The following is a 23,638-nucleotide window of genomic DNA, read 5'->3' on the forward strand; positions in this document are numbered from 1 at the left end:
ATCTTCTGCAAAGTTACGCTTTAAGGGACAAGAACACCAAAGGGTTGACCTCTTTACCAGAATAAATGATTTTCTGGACAAATACGAGGAACGCTTCCATGTTCTCATCAGTACTCATCATCTTGCTGGCCTTGCATCAAGGTTAATAATTATAACATGTCTGTCCCTGCTGTGACCTCTGAGAGGACACGTCCTCCGATCCTTTCTCCTGAGAAGAACATCCCCACTCCCTCTGCTCCAGGGCCAACCCACTTCCTTCGGGAGGGATGGCCCTCATCCAGATCCAGACCATTCCTGCTGGCAGCTCTTGTCTGCATCCAATTGGCCTCAGCTGGAGGTCCAGATGGCTCATTCCTTATTCCCCAGCAGGGTTTCAGCAGCATCCACCCCTTCCTGGTTGCTCTGCCATTAGTGCCATCAGGCCTTGAAAGGTTTCCCTAAATCCTAACAGCAGCTTAGTAGATTTTACTCCCATAGACTCAGCAATAGAAGGAAGACAGCTTCAGAAAGGATACACTATCTCTGTAAATGAGCAAGGTCCAATTGTGAAGTCTTCCAAGAGTTAGTTTGTATTCATGGCATTTCCTGCATAGGTACATGGGCTTTGTATATCTGTATCTATCAATATCTATAGATTCACCCATCAATTGACAGGTAGATATATCAGACTGACAGATGGACAGATACTGAAAAATACACATATAGATAGAGATATAGACATAAAGAGATACATATAGGATATATAAATATCCATACCTATAGCTACCTCTGTATAGATTCAGACATAATTTTTTAACTAACAACTGGATAGATAACCTGTTTGAAATGTTATATGTTAGATAAATCTGTATCTGTATTCATCTACCTATATCAAAATTTTAAAGGAGTTTTTGACACTTTGTCAGCTTACCTGTAGTTGCCATACTACATAAGATTTTCACCAACTTTGAAGATTATGTTTGGGATGATCTGACTTAAAATACAGACTCTATGTCAAATGCAAAATTCAGTCTGGGAGCCTTTCTAAGGTAGCCAAAACTGAGGCTATATTTTACCTCATTTGAAGTACAAATGAAGTACATTTGGGCTGGTCTGATTTAAAACTTGGGTTATAGAGACTTCACTTTTTGAGCCCAATCCTCTTCCGGAACAGGTAAAGTGAGGCAATGTGCTAGTTTCCTAGGGCTCCTGTGACAAATTACCACCAACTGAGTGGCTTAAAATGACAGAAGTGTATTCTTTCACAACTTGGAGACTAGAAATCTGAAATCAGGCTGTTGGCATGTTCATGTTCCCTCTGAAGGCCCTAGAGAGGACTCCTCCCTTGCCTCTTCTAGCTTCTGGTGCTTTGCTGGCAATGCTTCCCATTCCTTAGTCTGTGGCAGCATAAATGCAGTCTCTGCCACAATCTTCAATTTCCTTGTTCTTTGTGTGCTCTCTGTGTCTTCCAATCTTCAGAGAGATTACGGAGACACCAGTCACTGGATTTAGGACCCACCCTAATCCAGTATGACCTCATTTAACTTGACTACATCTGCAAATACCGAATTCCCCCAAAAGGTCGTACGTCCAAATAAGGTGACAGAGGTTCGAACTTTAACATATCTTTTGATATGAACAAACAATAGAGACAATTTAGCCAACATGGGTGGAGAGCCCACATTATGCCAGGCACTAAATACCAGTCTGGAGAGTAGGACCCAGCTATAAGATGCTATGAACACAGAAGACAAATAGGGCTGCAAGTTGGACCCTAAAAAGGATGAAGAAAAAATTATGGTCAAACTAAGATACTTTTGATAATGAAAGTTTTGCAATAAGGAATTATGCCAGGACAACAGGCATAAACCAGCACAAATCCTGAAGAAAGTCAAATGTATGTTTACCCTAGCCCTAAAGGGAAAAGTCACAATATTAGGCTCTTGAATTGAAAGTATTATTTCACATTTGAGTTGCTTCTCAAATGGGCAACTCCATGTAAGGTGCTCTAGGGTGAGGCACTGCAGGGATTTATATATTTAATGATGGATAATAACTTCTTTAGAGTGACACTAATTTATTGAAAGAAATTATTTGTAAGCATTAGGGTGTTTTTATCTAATAATCTGTGACTGTTTTTTGCTGTGAATGTTTTTTGTGCACTTATAAATAGAAAGATTTAGCTACCTTCAATTCTGAATTTCATCTTCAACTTATGTTGGCTAGCAGCTCCCAAAGAACGGTCCCTATGTTATCTTTCCTCAGTATATTTGATCACATCTGGCAGGAATGTTACTGGTTATCTTCCCTGAATCGTGTTTTCTGGTGCCACCAAAATTAAACCCATCATCTAAATCCTTAAGAATAGAATAAGGGACTGTATAATAAGTGTTTAGCTATCCAAAGTCACTGATATTCAAATGCCACACCAGAGTGAGAAATTTTAATTTTGTTTTGATTTTTGCAAGAAAAATTATGTAGGGGAAAAAAAAGCCTCAACCAGCTGATAGTTTATCTTAAAAAGTAGGTCAGTTCACAGAATGAAAGGATGACTGTTTAATTAACTAGAAGCTTGAAACCCCCCAAAAAACCCCACTGTGTTTGTCTTTTTAGAGATTAGCCTTACCAACATCTTACATATCTGCCTGAGTGGTAGCTAATAATAATCAATTACATAGTTTGGAACCTCTTGATTAGCTACCTGCAATGTTAGGTACTAAGGCAGCTATATAAAAATAAAACATGTCTACAGACATTTTTGTTGGGTATTCAGGATCTATGTACCCATATAACTAGAAAGGTAATAACAAACTGGTGACCCCCAACAAAAATTAAGAGTAACTTAAAGCCAGATGCCAATCAGTGTGGATTTGAATGATGAAATCACTCTCACAGTGAGTGTTCTAAGTACTGCTCCTGGAAGGTGACAAGAGAGAAGAGAATCTGCCAAGGGAGAAAGAGAGTGTGCAAGGCCACAGGAGAGAGAGGAAGGAGCTAACATTTATTGAGTAACTACTATGTGTGTGCTAGTTAGAGTACCCGACACCTTACATCACCCAATGTGACCCTCATGGCAAACCTGGGCAGCAAGTATAAGTGACAGATAAACCATCAAAGTCACAGAGCTGGAAGGCAGCAGAGAGAATACCTGAGCAGAGATTCTCTGAATCCACAGCCTACTTCTGTGCCACAGTAAGGAGACTTGTCCAGCAGCGGTCCAGGCCTTAGAGCTGGAAAGGAGCAAGATCTCCTGAGCAAGAGGAACCTCAGCTCTCTGGAGTACCTCTTCAGGAAATGGTCACCACACTGAGGTGGTTTCCTCATTTGGAAATTGACTGACACAAAAGCTTCATTTTCTCCTCTACAGACATTTAAAAGAGTTACTCTAAGGCTTTGGTTATAAGAAAATGTGGGGTGGGGGGGAAGTGACTTTATACAGCTGTCTGTGGGAGTAATTTTTAGCAGCTTGAATTTATATTAAAATAAGCTATAATGTAAGTGTAAATGTGATGAGTCAGTATACTGCCATTTTCCAGGGCCATTTTTCTCTACTTGCTTGACATGACTCACCAGATTTTTTTTTTCCTTTCACACAGAAAGAATCATACAAGAAAGGATGGGGAAAATAATCATTTAACTCCTTCTTGAAGTTGCTCAGCTTGGCTACACTCAGGGGTCAACGTTTCAAAAGTTGAAACGGATAGCCTATATAAGAACGACTAACTGCCAAAGGGCAGGAGAGTCTCCTGGATTAAGCAACGTCTTGGACTGATACAACTTTTAATGTATACCTTCTCATTAGTGGATAAGAATCTAGGAGATTCTTAGTTCACAATGATAAAAGGGGTTATTGATGTCATCTCTTTACCTCTACACACGGGACCTTGTTTCCACTGGTTAATTAGTGTTGGTAAAGCCATGTGAAATCCTAAGATAAAAAGGCTATATACTATTCATATGAGATGTTGGTGAATGTGTCATCAGAAGCAAACTGAAATATGGATTCTGCTTAAGGTGCTTCATACTCTTTAAGATGAGGATTTTAGCAAGGTAAGTTTTATATTCATTAAACTCAAGGTTTTAGCCAGGTGAACTCAAGTAGCTACAAATGCATAAGTAGCTCCTCACTTGGTTCAAGTGCATTCACTCACAAACAGGTTAAGAGCAAAACAAGTTTCTTTCCTCTGTAATTGAAGAAAACAGTCTATTAAAAGAAAAATAGAGAGGTTTAAAAAAAGTCAGATGTTTTTACAAGGTTGTTGCACAGAGTAAAATAAAAGCCCCCTCAACCTGTAACACTGGCGCATATGAAGAGTTATATCCCATACCAGACTCTACTCCAGGCATTCCAGGAGCACCCTGAACACCACAACCGCGGCTTGCAGTCTAGTCAGGGAGATGTACAGGTACGTCAGCGTCAGCGGTAAGGACAGAACCTGCTGCTGAGAGAGGAGGAGACTGCTCTCAGACTTGAAATATCAAAGATTTCCTGGAGATAGTAATGTCTACGCTGAGACATACCATATAGGGTGAAGACCTGGGATGGACTGGGATGGGAGTTGGAGTGGGGAAAGGGTTTACTGGGGATGTTTCAGGCAACGGCAACAGTTGTGTTCAAGGGACTATGGTATATTGAGATTATATTCAAGAAACCAAAAGAACTTCACTATGCCTGTGGCACAGAGCTCCATAGATAGCATTTGCTTCATACAAATAGATTGAATGACATAGTCATGAGCTTTACCCTCAAAGAAGTTAAATCCATTTGGGCAGACAAAACTAAACTGAATAAAGCAAGGGTTAATTACATGGGGCAAAAAGTGTGCAAAGAAGATCAAATCACTGGGGCAAATGATCCATCACCTCTCTGCCTTCTCTCTTCAGCACCCCTTTTGTACCATGAAAATTTTATGAAAATGAAGAGCAGGATACCCATAATTACTCAAGTCCTTTGGAAGAGGTTTAGCATTTGTCGGAGTATGAGGATGCTCTCTGGATCTCTCACAAAAGGAAGCGGTAAATCAAAAGTGCACAAGGAAATACGAGTGAGTGTCAGTATTTAACTGAGGGCAGGAGCCTGCGGTCAAGAAGCCACATGGCAAAAGCATCAGGTAACCTAGGAGAGGGCGGCAGCTGGTCAAGAATCTGGTGAGTCAAGCATGTGGCCCTTTGATCTGAGTGGGGAGTTCAGTAAGTGGACCAGAAAATTGCAACAGGAGGTATATATAGTGAAGAGAATAATTTTACTATTCTCTAGGGAAATTCTAAGACCTAATTACAAAACTATCAGGGTAAAAGTGGATCCCAAGATCCTTTTAAATGCCAAATCTCTCCTAACACCATACAAGTTGTAGCCAGAAACTACAGCTGCTTCCATGGACAGGAAAGAGGCAAAATAAGACTGAGGCAGCCACGTTCATTTCAATGCACTGTTCCTTCACAAGGCTTATATATCACCCACAATAGGGGTCATTTTCCATAAGAGGATTGATTATTAGACATTTGAGTTAATGTAGAGATCAGAGACTTCACGCTCTTGTATGTACCCCTCCTTTGTTGGTGTGGACTTAACTGTTCTTTCTGTGGTAGTGAGGATCACATCACGGCAAGCCATCTCTGGGAAGGTCCACCCACAAGACGACGGCTGCAGTTTGCTGTGTGAGGTTATTGCCAGTGCACGAGTTAGATGGCTGCCCCGCACGCACGTGCGCATTCGCAACTCAAAAGTAAGGAAAGAGAACACAAATGAGGAAAGAAAAAAGTGAAGGGAATAAAATGAGCCAGATCTGAGTGTAAAGGAGAGAAAAAATAGGCAAGGAAAAATAATGAAAGGAAAGACAGGGCAACAAAAGTATAAAGGTGGAGAATGAGGAAATAATTGGTTAGGTGGTGTAATGAAACGATCATTTAATGTTAAGTTTTTATGCATACCAACAAAACTATATGCTGATTCATGGATAAATTTATAAGTAGTTCTTTAACAACTGACTGGAAAGGGCACCTTAAGTTCATTAAATGGTTCCCTCTGTGAGAGAAGCAGGGAGAAGAACAGGACCAGGTGAAGAAAAGGGAACCAGTGTTATCGATGCTTTAAGTCTAGAGCATTGTGTGAAAATGGCTCCGTTTTTAAATTCCAGGAGGGTTCATTGGTGCTATATTATTCTCCACAGTTTTCTGGCGTCTGTTTAACTCTTCAAAGTAGAAAAATGAGAGACAGGGAGATGAAAAGAGTTTTGATGACAAAGTACAAAGCATCAAGGTGCATGGTCGACCAGCTAATTACCAGCCAAAGGAGGCAGGCAAGTATTTAATGTCTCAGCATTCTGGGAGTGACCGGAGGGCAGTTTCCCACCCAGGATCAGGAGAATTATCTTCGGTGTTCCTTCTAGTCTCACTGTGCTTTTCCTAACACCACCTCCAAGAACCCCTCTGGCTGCTCAACAATCGCTCTCAGTGGCTCAGCTTTGTTTACTTTCTGAGGTGGCTGATTACCTGATGTGTTTCTGTCAGCTGAAATTTACAGACACATTACCATGTTTGCCAGGCACCGTGAGCTACAAGACAAGAATTTCCTGAGGAGGAAAGCGCAGCACGCACTAGGGAGGCCTGTATTCCCTTCTGACCAAGGCGGTGTGTCCTAGCTCTATTAATGCCATTAGTGTGAAATGTTAAAAATCCCTCACTAAAATTTTTGTTCATCAGGCGCCTGCATTTCTAAAAGGTAAATTGTCTTCTAAGCCAAGATATATAGTAGAATAGATACTTGGTCGGGGAGGGGGGTTGTTTTTTGGTTTTGGGGTTGGTTGGTTTGTTTTTGTTTTTGTTTTTGCTTTTTAGTATAATAGATACTTGTAACACAGAATCTTACTAATAGGTTTTGTTTACCAAGCAAGGGAAGTTTTTCATATCTCAGGAAAGGGAGTGGAGTTCAAGCTCCCACCTAACAGGTTACACCGGCTCTGAATAATTGTAGAGCTGGGAAAAGAGAAATTGAGGAGCTCTGAAAGACAAATGAATACGAGAAAGTACAGTTTAAAAGATTGATTTGTTTATTTTATTGTGTAGGGGCTACAGTAGCCTGAAGAAGTGGACAGGTTAATCAATTTCCTGAGGTCACATATGATGAGGTTAGTAACATATAGAATCAACGGATAACCCTGCATCTGAAGGGGAAAAACAATGACACACCGAGCAGCTTTTAGATATTCTTCAGGCACAAAGGGAGGCTTAAATACAAAATCTCACAGCCTAAGAAAGTTTCACTGCAGGTTAGAGGTAAAATGGGATTCTGTGATTTAAGAAGTACATAATATTTTTTTGTCTATTTATCTCATATAAGTCATGTCAATACCTACCATCAGCCCACTAGCCCCATCTTACCAGAAATGAAACTAGGCAAAAAGTGGCTGAGGGTCACAAAGCAATGCAGATTATAAATTATCACTTCTAGGCTTGTTGCTTAGCTACCAAACCAGCCTGTCTTCTTACCCTTACACTGCCTGCAAGCATCATCTGCTGTTACTTAAATACACTTGAGCAAATGCCGAAGTTAGAGACCAAGAAATTATTATATGGCTATGATTAACTGAAAGAAAAACTCTTGAGTGCTTAAGATAAAACCTACTGCCTGGGCTAAAGTGTGAAAGGACTGAAAGGGTAAATTGTGGCTTTAGAGTATTTCTGGTCCGTGGTAGAAATTTTGCAAGTAAAACTGGAAGCAAAGGAACAATTGATCATTCACCTGAAAGCAACCGCCAGACAGCACTGTCTCTTTGGTGGTTTTGTGCTAAAGAAGAGACTGGTTTGTTTCCTGTCTGATAGAAATTGACGGTTAAGCTGCCAATCTTCTGACCTTGCTATAAATACATATTATATACATGACCATGTGCATTCATCCATGTGGAATACACACACACAGAGAACTATCATTCTCAAATATATTTACGTAGGCATAAATTTAAGGCAATACTGGCACCTTGTTTGACATGGTAAAAGCCAAGTATTACCTAATCATGTCATAGTTCCCCTCATTACCAAATGAGTGAAAGAAAGAAAGAAAGAAAGAAAGAAAGAAAGAAAGAAAGAAAGAAAAAAGAAAAAAGAAAGAAAAAAAGAAGCACAATGAAATTGAAACAAGAACTGGTGCTCTGGCAGATGCTTCTCGTGTGTGTGAGTGTGTGTGTGTGTGTGTGTGTGTGTGTGTGTGTTTCCTAAAGAGTATGAAATGCAGATGCAAATGAAAAGTGAATGTTTAAATGTGTTTTGTATAAATGTGAGGAATAAACATGTCGAGTGGCTGAATTAGTTGCATGTGTTGAGAGAGAAGTGTGATACCATCTGAAGAGCTAAAATTGGAGGTGAGCAATGACAATGACCGAAAAACAAACTGTCTAGGTGTTAGTTTCAATAAAAAAGATAAGAAACAGAGCAGAGAGGCTAGAGAGAAGGTAGGGGAACATTCTGATCAAACTATGTTTGATCAAGGTTTGAGAAGTGTGTTGGGAGAGGAAAGTGGGCTCAGTGCACGACTAGGGAAAGGGAATATACCAACATACTTTAATAAGCAACCAAATAAAGGTAATTTTAAGTTAACTTTCAAGGGTGACATTAATACAAGGTTAAAAGTACAGATGTAAGCAGCAGATTAGATAAGGAAGAAGAATGCTATTTGGTAACTAAGAGAAAACTATATGTTAGTATCATGACACTTTAGTTACCCAATTGGTGTCCCACGAAGGTCTTCCAAGTAAAGGAATATCTAGGATATTGAAAGCTTAACCCTTTAAATCCCATTGCAAAAAATGCAATTATTTTGTTGAAAGTCTGGCTGAGATGTATAATACTCCTCCCTGCTCCAATAAACAGGGATAGCATTTACCCTTTTCTTGGTAACACAGAGTCCTTATCATGAGCATCATGCTGGTGTTCTGAATGTCCCAAGGCCGTTGAGGACTTTGGACTTCAGACCGATTCACTGAATTCCTCCCACCTACTGGTCTATTGTAATTGCCAGTTTTTAGTATCTCGTCCCCATGTGGTTAAGTCCAGTGGTTCGGAGGGGAGCTTCTACACTACGTGACCTCACACTGTACTGCTCCAATTACTTAATCAGTTTCTTCCTTCATTCCTGGGCTGTTTTCCTAGACATCTTTGCTCACTTTTTGTCTGTAACCTAACATGAAGTAAAATTAATGGGGGAAAATTAATTTTAGTCATTCAATGGCATCTTGACACACAAAAGGAAAATGTGGTTCTACTCTGCTAACCAGCAAAATGTAGAAGATTCATGCACAGGCTGTATTCTTATTCAAAGATCCTTTCTGATAAATATTAAATAGTGACAATTATATTCTACCTGATAGATAAGGCAATGGGGTACCTTGGTATTATCACCTTACCTTCTCTCAATTCTGACTTTCCCTTCATAACTTGCCCTTGTTTAGACTGCCCACACTCAGCCTTGATCATTTTTCAACTTTTCACACCTACTTCTATGCTGGAGCAAAAGCTCCACAGAAGCCCTGCTTGTTTTGCAGTCCAAGATAGGATGTACACAAAAATAGCACTTTTATAAAATATGTTACCACTTTAAATACAAATCTTCCGCAACTACTTCTTGACCATCTTTCCTTCTTTCAGGAGGGAGGCCAGAGAGGTTAGATGAAATGAGGTAAAGCATTTCCTCCCTTGAGAAGCGACTTGCTCAATAACTTAAGCTCTTGCTACGTGCCTAATAAATACTCCCTATGGTTTAAATGTCTTAGGTACAAGATACAGCCACACTGAGTGTGGATGTGTACCCAAGCTTAACACAGATGACCCGGGTGTTTCAAGGGGAGTTTTTCACACTTCCCTCTGAAATTAGTAGGTGTAAATGACTCCTCTAATTTCAGAAGGAAAGAGAGTTCTGGGCTTATTATCTGATTTTGTTCTGTTTCTGTATCCTTATTTAAAAGGGATCTATCCTGCAGTCAGAAAAGTTTCTTCCTTGTTTAGAGTGTCTGGACATAATGACAAAGAACCAGAGACAAAGAGTTAGATGAAAAGTCTTAATGCATTAATAACTAGCCATGAGAAAGGAGTAAAAGGACATTATGGATCTCAAGAAGGAGGCATGAATGAGTAAAAAGAAGGCTAGATAACCAAAAAGCAAGAATGAGATACTGACTGACCTAGATCCAAGCTAGAGAGATACTACTCATTCCTGAAGTAGGAGAAGCAGCAGCTGGTCAAAGGACAAAATGTCCTTCTATGATGTATTTGTTTCCCACATGACTGATCAGAAGATGCCTCAAACTTAATCCTCCAACTTTCTGGGGTTACTCTTCCTGTAGTTTATATTTTAAGTAGCTCAAGCCTCCATCCTTCATAATCCTATGAGGATTTTATGACATCACAAGAATTGTGTGAATTACTAGAGTCAAATTCTCTCATAGTCACCTCTTACCCTGCTTCATAAAAAAAGCCAACAACCTAAAATTGAATATTACACATTTCTGTTTTTAAAGTACTTTAGCCAACCTCTACTCTCTCCTCCCCCACCACCATGAAAATTTCTCACTGGGAAACCTTTCCTCTCAAAGCCTAGCTTCCTAGCACATTGGAGTATTACCTACCATAGGCATCCTCAAACTGCCTTTTTTCAGTGTCCCTAATCTCTATCTTCCAGGCTACCTAGGTAACCTCCAGATTCTCTTTTATATAAAGTTATTCAGTGAAAGTTATTCAGCTTTGCCTTATATTTCATAATTGCGACTGCACCCTGGAATCGCCTGAGAAGCATACAGCATACCAATATCCAGTCCCCACCCTACACCAAATGGGCTATAGATAATCTCTCTGAGTGAGGCCAGAATATCATTATATTTTAACAGCTCCCCAGGTAATTCTAATGCACAGCTAGAGTTGAAAACTTTTCTAGCCCGGTGCTTCTTGTGGTTTAATGTGCATAAAAACCACTGGGGGATCTCGTCAAGATACAGATTCTGATTCAGTTGACTTGAGGTGGGGCCCAAGATTCTGCATTTCTAATAAGCACCCAGTACCACACTTTGAGCAGCAAGATTCTAGACTAGGTTTCCAAATTTCCTCAACACTAGAATCACCTGGGGAGTTTTAAAAACTGATGCCTGGGTCCTAGTTCCAGACATCAGAATTTTTAAAGTTTCTCAAGTGTTTCCATATCTCTGGTTTAGACCATGAATACATGAAGAGTGAGTCTGTCGTATCTGTCATCTCTCCCATTTCCAAACCAAAAGCCATCTCTCTAATAGGAATCTGGCTGCTCCCCTTATATGCAAAAGCTTCTGCAGTTGGCTCCTATTTTAAACAGCCTTTTCTATCCCAGTTAAAGGATATTGTATGTATGTCTTAAGCAACTATTTAGTAAATCAGTACTAATGATTGTCAACTAATACTTTTATTCCCAAGATTCAATACTGTAATTCCTTTAAATATTAGCTTTAGCAGATATTGCTAAACCCAGGCGGAATTTTTCACCCATCAGGTCTCAATAATAAGACCAATAGGAGATCACTCTATAATTCGTACCCTGATATGGGCTCTTTATAAAATTGGTACTTAAAAAAGGATGCCAAGGTCTCACCTTGGGGGTAGTCAATGAGTTATTCACTGCATGGGGGTTCCATCTGGATGTCAAGATAATTACTGGTGAGTTTACTCCATTACCACACATACACACAGATGCTGGATGGATAGATAGGTAGACAGTTGACAGATAATAAATGAAGAATTGAGGAGAAATATATAGACTAAATTGTTGCTTTTCCCTAATCCTGAGCTCAAAACAATTAGCATTCTTCCTTTGCATATTATGCCCCAGCCAGTTTATAATTTTAGTGGGCTAGTAAGATTTTTCAAAATGTCAGTACTTTCAGAGCTTGATTTTATATCTAATTTGAAGGAACTACAAAGAAGAGCAGTATACAAGATATTGTAGAGAGATGTGAGGGGAGAGATATGTTTTCTGTATTTGAAAAGCAGAACACTCATTGTCAGACAGGATGAATAGAAATATGTAAGTATATAAAAACACACACTGAAACACACAGCTAGTTTCAGCTATGCAAAGAATCAGACTTGAGGGCCGTACTGTTGCTGAGAGACCAGGCCCTGGAGCCATATGTCTGTGAAAGCTGTATAAAAATGATGGGTTTGTATAGAATTTTTAAGGCACAGAGGGAGGGCCTTGGCATGACAGAAAAGGGTAAGAGGGCAGGTAGAACAAAGAAGACTACTATTTAAGCAGTGTCATTGGCAGTGTTCTGTGGCAATACAATCCCATCAAGAAAACTTTACAGATCAGGATTTAAGGACCTACATTTTAAAATGACTGAATATAAAATGAATTAGATTTTTAAAACTTAAATTTCAAAGGTACTATGGGATTCTCTTTTCTCTTCTCTGACAATTCTGCAGTGTTAGATACAAAAGAGACATAGTCCAAGAGATTTAAAGAGTATCCTATTACCTTGAAGATTAGGCCAATTTGCAATTGCCTTGCTGTTGTGTGTTCTTCTGCAGAAACTGGAGACCTCTGAATACTTTTCACTTCAGGGTACTTTTAAGTCTTTTCCTAAAGTAAAATGTGTTTGTCGTGTGTATTTGGCAGGAAGGACAGGAAAGTAGATAAAGCTTTTATTGTACCCGATACTCTGACGATTTGAATTTCATTCACCTATAATGAGATGGCTAAATTTACAATAATAGCTGTACCATCATCTGAACAACAGGGCTCCGTGCTTGTGTAACCAGATGGCATAAATGTACATGCCAAAAAGTTAGCAGTCTTACTACATGTTAACAACGTTGAATTGATCAAATATCTGTTAAGATTATAGGTAAATGGATGCTCTGGTAAGAGATAGCAAGGCTGCCCAGAAGGTTTTCCAGCACTGCTCCACACTATTCTGAGCTCAGCTGTCTTTTTATCATTTTTCTTCTATTTTTTCTTCTTCCTTTTTTAAAATCACCCATCAAGGGCACTTGAAAACAAGAATTATTACCAATCCAACTCTTTTTACTACATTGTTGCTATTCTATAAAGATCTGGAATCATTCTTCCAACTTCTTCCATGTAAAACCTTAAACAGATGTGTCTCCTCTGCTGGAAAAGGCACAAGACTTTTCAGTTTGGAAGCACCTTAAAAGCCCAGTGCTATGAAAAGAACAACTGGACAGATTGGCTATCCAGCTTGGGTCCTTATGACTTGAATATCTTCTTCAATTCTATACTCAAGGTGTGGTGGCTCAATATTTAAACTCCATGTAATCTCACACTGAGTACACAAAAATACAATGCTAGAAAAATCTCTAATACTTGAACCTATCATTTAGTTGAGGTTGCAGAGCAACAAACTAACCTCAAATCTAAGGAAACTATAGAAAGCAAGAACTTACTGACCTGGGGCAGATGCTGCTGGACACATGTAATAAAAATTAGGATAAAATATTTAAAGGATTACTACACGCTGAGTACAGGCTAGCCAAGGAATATAGAATGCCTGGGGGCTGCAAACATAAGGGGAACTTGCACCCACTTGCCAGCCCTGTCTCTACAGACCTTGCCAAATGCTTACAGAAACACTGGTTAGAGTACTATACTAAGAAAGCCTCCCCTGAGATGCGGGAAGGGAACAGTCTGCTGGAAAAGCACAAAACTCCACTTGGATCCTTCTCTCCTATCTCTCCTAGAATCAAAGGGCTTAAAACTACTTAAGAAGGGAGATGTGGGAATCCTTGTTCCCCTTCCTTTAGAGCACTCTTGAAAACCCATTCTAGCTAAGAGATTGGAATAGGAAAAAACTCCCTACCCTTATGGTAGGGGCAGGAATAAGTGCTCGTCCCAGACCAATAAAGGTCTTCTCTGGCTGGATGAGACACATCATGAGATGACTTATGAGACTCCAATGACCAGGACACAATGCCTGTTAAACTAAATCTTAATAAGAACAACAGAAACATCACCACCACAACCACATACATATACACACTTACCATGATGCAACTAAAGATGAGTAGCAATGAATAGCAGTCCGTTTGGGGGAAAGGAGCAAGATCATGGAGGGAGACCCTCTCAAAGTAAGATTTAAAACAGAGTGGGGGTTGGGGCGCCTGGGTGGCTCAGTCGGTTGGGCGGCCGACTTCGGCTCAGGTCATGATCTCGCAGTCCGTGAGTTCGAGCCCCGCGTCGGGCTCTGTGCTGACAGCTCAGAGCCTGGAGCCTGTTTCAGATTCTGTGTCTCCCTCTCTCTGACCCTCCCCCGTTCATGCTTTGTCTCTCTCTGTCTCAAAAATAAATAAACGTTAAAAAAAATAAATTAAATAAATAAATAAATAAATAAAACAGAGTGGGGGAGCAGACATCAGAAAAACCTTCTGGCAAACCAGTCTCCACCCTGAGCATAAGGTAATGCTAAAGGATTTTAAGTTGGTATTACCGCAAGGTAACCATAGCAAAACAAAATGCAGATGGAGCTCAACTCCTGACTTTAACTGACCCAACCTCCTTCTATACTAAAGTCCTATCAGACAAGAAAAAAAAAAGTTGTTGCATCGTCTTCAAGCACAAAAATTAGTTATCTCAGTCTTTGATATCCCACACGAGATGTCCATGTACCAAGAAAAAGTTAAGAAGCATCCAAAAAAAGCAAAGAAGAAACAATGCATTGTCAAAAACAAAGCAATAAATATATCTCAATCTCAGATATGATACAGACGTTGGAAATAACACACTAGGAATTAAAAATAACTATGATTAATATATAAAAAGCTCTAGTGGAAAAGGCAGACAAACATGCAAATTCAGATAGTAATTTCAGTGGAGACACTGAACCCATAACAAAAAAAAAAATCAAATGAAAATGCTAGAAGTTAAAATAACACAGATGAAGAATGGCTGCAGTGGGTTCAACATTAGATAAGACTTAGCAGAACACAAAATACATGAAATTTAAGATAAGTCAAAAGAAATTAACAAAATAAAACACAAAAAGAAAAATGAGTTAAAGAAAATGAACAGTGCATCCAAGAGCCATGGAACAATAGCAAATAACCCAACATATATGTAATGAAAATTCCAGAGGAAGGAGAGAGAAGAGGGAAGGAAAAAAATGTAAAGAAACAATGGTTGAGAATATTCCCAAATTAATAACAGATATCAAACTATAGATCCAAGAAGTTCAGAGATTATCAAGGAGGATAAATACAAAAACACAAAAGAAAATATCTACACATATATCAAAACTGTTGAAAACCAAAGACAGAAAGAGAAAGTTAAACACAGCCACAGGCAGTAACAAAAAATATATACAGAAGAACAAAGATAAGAATTATAGCAAACTTCTCATCAGAAACAATACAAAGAAAAAAAAACTTGAGTGGCATCCTGAAGACACTGAAAGAAAAATTGTTAAGCCACAATTTTATACCCAGTGAAATTCCTGTCAAATAAAGAAGAAATAAAACTTTCCTCAGATGAACAATCTCAGAGAAAATTCATGGCCTGCAAACCTGAACATACCAAATGTTAAGAAAGTTCTTCAGACAGAAGGCATATGATACCAATAAGAAACTTGGATCTACAGAAACAAATGAAGAGCAGGAGAAATTGAACAAAATGACAAAGACAGAGGAATCGAATAAAATGACAAAGACAGACAAAATGACAAGACAGAGGAATTCTCTCCTAAAGAAAGATCAAGAACAAATCATAGCCAGGGATTTGTTCAAAAGATATAAGCAATATAACTTGAACAAGAATTTAGAACAACAGTCATAAGAATACTAGCTGGGCTTGAAAAAAGCATAGATGACACCAGAGAAACCCTTGCTGCAGAGATAAAAGACCTAAAAAGTAGTCAGGCCAAAATAAAAAATGCTATAACAGAGATGTGAAACTGAGTGGGGTTAATCACAATGACGATGAGAGAAGGGGAACCTATCTGATAACAATATAAAATTATGGAAAATATTGAAGCTTAAAAGAAGAGGGAAAAAAAAGCTATTAGATCACAAATATAGACTTAGGAAACTCAGTGATTCCATAAAGTGCAATAATAACCATATCACAGGAGTCCCAGAAGAAGAGTGAGAAAAGAGGACAGAAGGTTTATTTGAACAAATTATAGCTGAGAACTTCCCTAATCTGGGGAAGTAAACGGGCATTCAAGTCCAAGAGGCACAGAAAACTCCCCTAAAAATCAACAAAAACAGGCCAACAACAAAACAGAGTGAAAATTGCAAAATACAAAGATAAAGAGAGAATTTTGAAAGCAGTTAGGGACAAGAAGTTCTTAACCTACAAGGGTAGACACATAAGGTTAGTAGCAGACCCGTCCACAGAAACTTGGCAGGCCAGAAAGGAGTGTTATGATATATTCATCGTGCTAATGGGGGGGGAGGGGGGAGGAATAACTCAACCAAGAATACTTTATCCAACAAGGCTTTAATTCAGAATAGAGTGAGATATAGAGTCTACAAGACAAGGAAAAACTAAAGGAGTTTATGAATACCAAACCAGTTCTCCAAGAATTATTAAAGGGTACACTTTGAGTGGGAAAGAGACAGACCAAAAGCAACAAAGACTAGAAAGGAATAGAGGCAATCTACAGGAACAGTGACTTTACAGATAGTACAATGGCACTAAATTCATATCTATCAATAATAACTATAAATGTAAATGGACTAAATGCTCCAATCAAAAGACACTGGGTATCAGAATGGATTAAAAAAAAAAAAAAAAAAAGAGCCATCAATATGCTGCTTACATGAGACCTATTTTAGACCCAAAGACACCTCCAGACTGAAAGTGAGGGGGTGGGAAATGATTTATCATGCCAATGGACATCAAAAGAAAGCTGGAATAGCCATACTTATATCATACAAACTAGATTTTAAGCCAAAAACTATAATAAGAGATGAAGAAGGGCACTATATGATAATAAAGGGGTCTATCCAACAAGAACATCTAACAATTGTAAATATTTATGCCTCCAACATAAAAGAAGCCAAATATATAAACTAATGAGCAACAAACTTAAAGAAACTCATTAATAATAATACAATAATAGTAGGAGACTTTAACACTTCACTTACAACAATGAACAGATCATTTTAGTAGAAGATCAACAAGGAAACAATGGTTTTAAATGACAAAATGAACAATATGGACTTAATAGATATATTCAGAGCATTTCATCCTAAAGCATCAGAATACATATTCTTTGGAGTGCACATGGAACATTCTCCAGAATGGATCACATACTGGGTCACAAATCAGGGCTCAACCAGTAAAAAAACAACTGACATCATACCATGCATATTTTCAGACCACAACACTATGAAACTTGAAATCAACCACAAGAAAAATTTTAGGAAAACCACTAATACATGGAGATTAAAGAACATCCTACTGAAGAAGGAATGGGTTGATCAGGAAATTAAAGAAGAAATAAAAAATACACGGAAGCAACTGAAAATGAAAACACTACAGTCCAAAACCGTTGGGATGTAGCAAAGGCAGTCATAAGAGGGAAATATATTGCAATACAGAACTTCCTCAAGAGGCAAGAAAAATCTCAAATACACAATCTAACCTTACACCTAAAGCAGCTGGAAAAAGAACAGCAAACAAAGCCTAAAACCAGGAGAAGAAAGGAAATAATAATGATTGCAGAAGAAATAAATGATATAGAAATAAGAAGAAAAAAAATAGTAGAACAGAATCAATGAAACGAGGAGCTGATTCTTTGAAAGAATTAACAAAATTGATAAACCCCTAGCCAGATTGATCAAAAAGAAACAAGAAAGGACGTGAATAAATAAAATCATGAATCAAAGAGGAGAGATCACAACCAATACTGCAGAAAGACAATTATGAGAAAATATTATGAGAAATTATATGCCAACAAATTAGGCAAACTGGAAGAAATGGACAAATTCCTAGAAATATATAAATTACCAAAAGTGAAATAGGAAAAAATAGAAAATTTAAACAGACCCATAACCAGCAAAGAAATTGAATCAGTAATCAAAAATCTCCCAACAAGAGTCCAGGGCTAAATGGCTTCCCAGGGGAATTCTACCAAACATTTAAAGAAGAGATAATAACTGTTCTTCTGAAACTATTCCAAAGAATAAAAAATGAGTATGAAAACTTCAAAACTCATTCTACAAGGCCAGCATTACTTTGATTCCAAAACCAGACAAAGACTCCACTAAAAATGAGAATTACAGACCAGTATCTCTGATGAACATGGGTGCAAAAATTCTCAACAAGATACTAGCAAATAAAATCCAACAATGCATTAAAAGAATTATTCACCATAGGGCCACCTGGGTGGCTCAGTCGGTTGAGTGTCCGACTTCGGCTCAGGTCATAATCTCGCAGTCTGTGAGTTTGAGCCCCACATCGGGCTCTGTGCTGACAGCTCAGAGCCTGAAGCCTGCTTCGGATTCTGTGTCTCCCTCTCTCTCTGCTCCTCCCCCACTCATGCTCTGTCTCTCTCTCTGTCAAAAATAAATAAGCATTAAAAAATTTTTAAAGAATTATTCACCACAATCAAGTGGGATTTATTCCTAGGCTGTAGGGTTTGTTCAATATTCACAAATCAATCAACAAAATACACCACACCACATTAATAAAAGAAAGGATAAGAACCATTTCATCCTCTCAATAGATGCAGAAAAAGCATTTGACAAAATACAGCATCCTTTCTTGATAAAAACCGTATCAAGCAGGGATAGAAGGAACATACCTCAACACCATAAAGGTGATACATGAAAGACCCACAACTAATATCATCCTCAATGGGGAAAAACTGAGAGCTTTTCCCCTAAGGTCAGGAACATGACAGTGATGTCCACTCTTAACCACTGCTGTTCAACATAGTGCTGCAAATATTAGCCTTAGCAATCAGACAATGAAAAGAAATAAAAGACCTACAAACTGGCAAGGAAGAAGTCAAACTTTCACTCTTTGCAGATGACATGATACTCTATGTAGAAAACCCAGAGGGTTCCACCAAAAAATTACTACAACTGATACATAAATTCAGCAAAGTCACAGGATATAAACCAATGTACAGAAATTGATTGCATTGTTACACACCAATAATGAAGCAGCAAAAAGAGAAATCAAGAAATTAATCCCATTTATAATTGCACCAACCAAAGATGGAAAATACCTGTATGCTGAAAATTACAAAAAGCTTATGAAAGAAACTGAATAAGACACAAAGAAATGGAAAAACATTCCTTCCTCATGGATTGGAAGAACAAATATTGTTAAAATGTTGATATTACTCAAGGCAATCTATACATTCAGTGTAATACCTATCAAAGCAACACCAGCATTTTTCACAGAGCTAGAATGAACAATTCTAAAATCTGTATGGAACCAGAGAAGATCCTGAATATCCAAAGTAATGTTAAAAAAGAAAAGTAAAGTGGGAGGCATCATAATTCCAGTCCTTAAGCTGTATTACAAAGCTGTAATCAAGAAAGTATAGTACTGGCACAAAAACAGACACATATATCAATGGAACAGAATAGAGAACTCAGGTTATGGACCAACAACTGTATGTTCAACTAACTAATCTTCAACAAAATGAGAAATAATATCTAATGGAAAAAAGACATTCTATTCAACTAATGGTATTGGGAAAACTGGACAGTGACATGCAGAATGAAACTGGACGACTTTCTTACACCATACACAAAGATAAATTCAAAATGGATGAAGACTTAAATGTGACACGAAAAAACATCAAAATCCTTGAGGAGAACACAGGCAGCATATCCCAACAAGAGAACTTGCCTTATAATGTGAAAACTAGATTACAATGTCACATAAAAGAAAACTACAGACCAATATTATTGATGAATACAGATGCAAAAATCTTCAACAAAATACTAGCAAATGTAAAAACTAGCAATATGTAAAAAAAAAAAAAACAAAACAAAACAAAAAAAACTACACAATATGGCCAAGTAAGATTTATTCCAGGACTGCAAAGTTGGTTTAACATCCAAAAATCAATGTAATACATGAGATTAATTAATAAAATGAAGAACAAAACCACGTGATCACCACAATAGAGAGAGGAAAAACAATTGATAAAACCCAACTACTCTCCTGAGAAAAAACACTTAACAAACTAGGAATAAATGAAATTTTGTGAACCTTTTGAGGGACATCTATGGAAAATGCATAGCTAACATCATACTTAATAGTGAAAAACTGAATGCTTTCCCCCCTAAAATAAAAAACAATACAAAGGATATCTGCTCTTACAACTTCTATCTAACATTGGAAGTTTTATTCAGGATGAACAGACAAGTAAAACAAACAAACAAAAAAACCAACTTTCAGATGTGAACAGAAACAGCAAAGCCGTCTCTGTTCTGCAAATCATATGACCTTGTATTATAATCATGAAGAATCCACACACACACAAAAATAGGATTAATAAACAAGTTGAGCAAAATTGGAGAATACAAGATCAATATTAAAAAGTCATTTGGGGGGTGCCTGGGTGGCAGAGACAGTTAAAAGTCCCACTTCAGCTCAGGTCATGATCTCACGGTTTGTGAGTTCAAGCCCCACATTGGGCTCTGTGATGACAGCTCAGAGCCTGAAGCCTGCTTTGAATTCCATGTCTACCTTTCTCTCTGTCCCTCCTCTACTCACAGTCTGTCTCTGTCTCTCTCTCACTCACTCTCTCAAAAATAAATATTAAAAAAAATTTTTTTTAATCATTTGGAATTCTATACACTAGCAATGAACAATTCAAAAACAAAATTGAGTAAACTATTCCATTGACAATAGCATCACACACACAAAATAAGAATAGATTTGACAGAAGAAATTAAATACATATACTCAGAACTATAACACACTATTGAAAGAAGTGGAAGACATCTCATTTTCGTGGATTAGGAGACAATTAGTAAGATAGGAATATGTCCCTAATCGATCTACAGATTCAATAGAATCCTTAGTCAAATCCCAAGTGGCTTTTTTGTAAAAAAAAAAAAAAAAAAAAAAAAAAAGTTTTTAAATTCATTTATTTTTGAATGGGGGCATGAGTGGGGGATGGGCAGAGAGGGAGACACAGAATCCAAAGCAGGCTCCAGGCTCTGAGCCAGATTGGGCTTGAACTCACAAACCATGAAATCATGACCTGAGTCAAAGTTGATGCTTAACCCACTGAGCCACCTATATGCCCCACAACTGGCTTTTTTGTAAAAATTGATGAGTTGATCTTAAACTTTATATAGAAAGTCAAGGGACCTGGAATAGCCAAAACAATCTTGGAGAAAAACCAACTTGAAAGTCCCAGATTTCAGAACGTACTACCAAGCTATAGTGATCAAGACTGTCATACTCGCTTCAAGACAGACATATAAGCCAAACAAAACAAAACCATATGTTTATGTGATCAATTGATTTTGGAAAACGGTGCTAAGACAATGTAATAGGAAAAGAACAATCTTTTCAACAAATGGTGCTAGGACAGCTGGATATCCACATAAAGGGAATTAACTTGGATCTCTACCTCGCACCATATACAAAAATTAACTTGAAACTGAGCATAGACCTAAATATATGAGCTAAAACTGTAAGACTCTTAGAAGAAAATGGAAATAAAACTTTGTGATCTTGGCTAAGGAAGCATTTCTTAAATACTGACAACAAAAACATGAACAACAAAGAAAAACTAAATAAATTAGACTTCATCAAAATTAAAAACTCTTATATTTTAAATGACAGCATCAAAAAAATGATAACACAACCCAAAGAATTAGAGAAAATATTTGTAGATCATATATCTAATAAGGGATTTGTATTAAAATACAAAAAGAAATCTTACAACTCAGTAATGAAAATACAAACAACTCAATTGAAAAATAGGCAAAGGATCTGAATAGACATGTCTTTAAATATACACATATATATATATGTAAATTACCAATAAATACATGAGAAAATACCCAGTATCATTAGCCACCAGGGAAAGTCAAATCAAAACTGCAACAATACCACCTCATATCCACGAAGATGCCTAAAATAATAAAATTAAAAAAACAGATCATAACAAGTGTTATCAAGAATGTGGAGAAATTGTAACCCTCATACATTGCTGGTAGAATTATAAAAGGGTACAGTCATTTTGGAGAACTGTTCCTCAAAAGGTTAAAGATATGGTTGCCCTAGAACCCAGCAATTCCACTCCAAGTTACATAACAAAGAAAAATGATAACATATGTCCATGAAATAACTTATACACAAATGTTCACAAACAGCATTATTCAAAATCATCACAAAGTTGAAACAATCCAAATGTTTATCAGTTAATAAATAGACAAACAAATGTGGTATATCCATGCAATGGAATACTATTCAGCCATTAAAGTGACTGATAAGTACTGCAACAGGAATAAATCTTAAAAAGACTATGCCATGTGAAGGAAGCCACACAGAAAATACCACATACTGTATTATTTCATTTATATGAAGTGTCCAGAATAGCTAATCCATAGAGACAAAAGTAGACTAGTTAACTGCCAGGAATTAGAAGGGGAAGGAGTGGGTAGTAACTAAAGACACAGGGTTTCTTTTAGTGCAATACAAGTATTCTGCAAGCAAATATTGTAGGGTGACACAATTCTGTGAATATACTAAAATTCCTTGAACTGCACACTTTAAAAGGATGAATTTTATGATCTCAAAATTATATATCAATTAAAGTGTTTTAAAAAAATCCGAGTATCTCAGATATCAGAACCAAAATGATAACATTCGAAGGAAGAGGCTTACAGCTTAGGAGATGGGGGCATGACCCGTCTGGTTGAATGTCTATCTTTCCAAAGCCTAACTATTTAAACCATGGAAATGGTACAGAATGATAAGAAAGAAAACTATAAATGCAGGTTGAAGGCACTCAACAGGCTTGACATTATTATCTATGTGGTATAGAGCCCATGAAAAAGTTCTAGCCAGCATGTGACCTGACTTCATGAACATCATGAGGATAAATCATTAATAAAATAGACTGTCAAGCATACTACAACATGTTGGAAAGCAATATAAAGAAATGAAAATACATGTCCCTGGCTTTAAAATTCTTCAATAACAACAATGAGAAAAAGTGCAACCATAGTGAAAATTAAAAAAGAAAAAGGTTTCTTTTCAATAATATAAATCATAGAGAGGAGAGATCAGTAGAAATTGGAATGAACAACCTTTTAAAAACCACACAGAACACATGGAATTCAAACTAGGCCTTAAAAAGTGAATGGAATTTAGATAAACTGAGGAGAGGAATTAGAGGTCAAGGAATTAGGAGGTCAAGTGCCTATCCCAAACTACAACAAATTTGGATATAGTCATGCACAAAGTCAATTTCTTACCTCCAACCTTACCCCATTGAAAATGAGAAGGTCGCCAGAGTAATATTACTAAAACATCATTACTTGACTTTGGCATTTGGTAATTGTTGTCTCCATTATAAAGTTCACTTATAATCTGTAATCATATGTAATATGATGTCATATTAATCTGTAAGATTTCCTATTAATCTGTTCATAATCTGTAATCACTTACAATCTGTAATCATACCCAGCTCTTTAAAGACAG

The 23,638-nt window shown here is 37.5% G+C and overlaps 1 protein-coding gene and 1 pseudogene across 6 annotated transcripts in view; one reads left to right on the forward strand and one right to left on the reverse strand.

Annotated features, from left to right (window-relative positions):
• LOC122198642 overlaps nucleotides 1–23,638 on the reverse strand; it is a 61,774-nt gene that overhangs the window by 36,017 nt on the left and 2,119 nt on the right. The window contains exon 1 of one of the 6 annotated variants that reach the window (XM_042903341.1): nucleotides 4,308–4,405. The exons of the other annotated variants lie outside the window; for them this stretch is intronic. The gene's annotated coding sequence lies outside the window, so the exon portion shown is untranslated. Of the gene's footprint in view, nucleotides 1–4,307; nucleotides 4,406–23,638 lie in introns of those variants that run through there. 6 annotated transcript variants of the gene reach the window in all.
• LOC122229272 overlaps nucleotides 4,287–23,638 on the forward strand; it is a 28,948-nt pseudogene continuing 9,596 nt past the window's right edge.

The sequence above is a fragment of the Panthera leo genome, chromosome C2 (assembly GCF_018350215.1).
Source record: "Panthera leo isolate Ple1 chromosome C2, P.leo_Ple1_pat1.1, whole genome shotgun sequence".
In the NCBI taxonomy this organism is placed as follows: Eukaryota; Metazoa; Chordata; class Mammalia; order Carnivora; family Felidae; genus Panthera; species Panthera leo.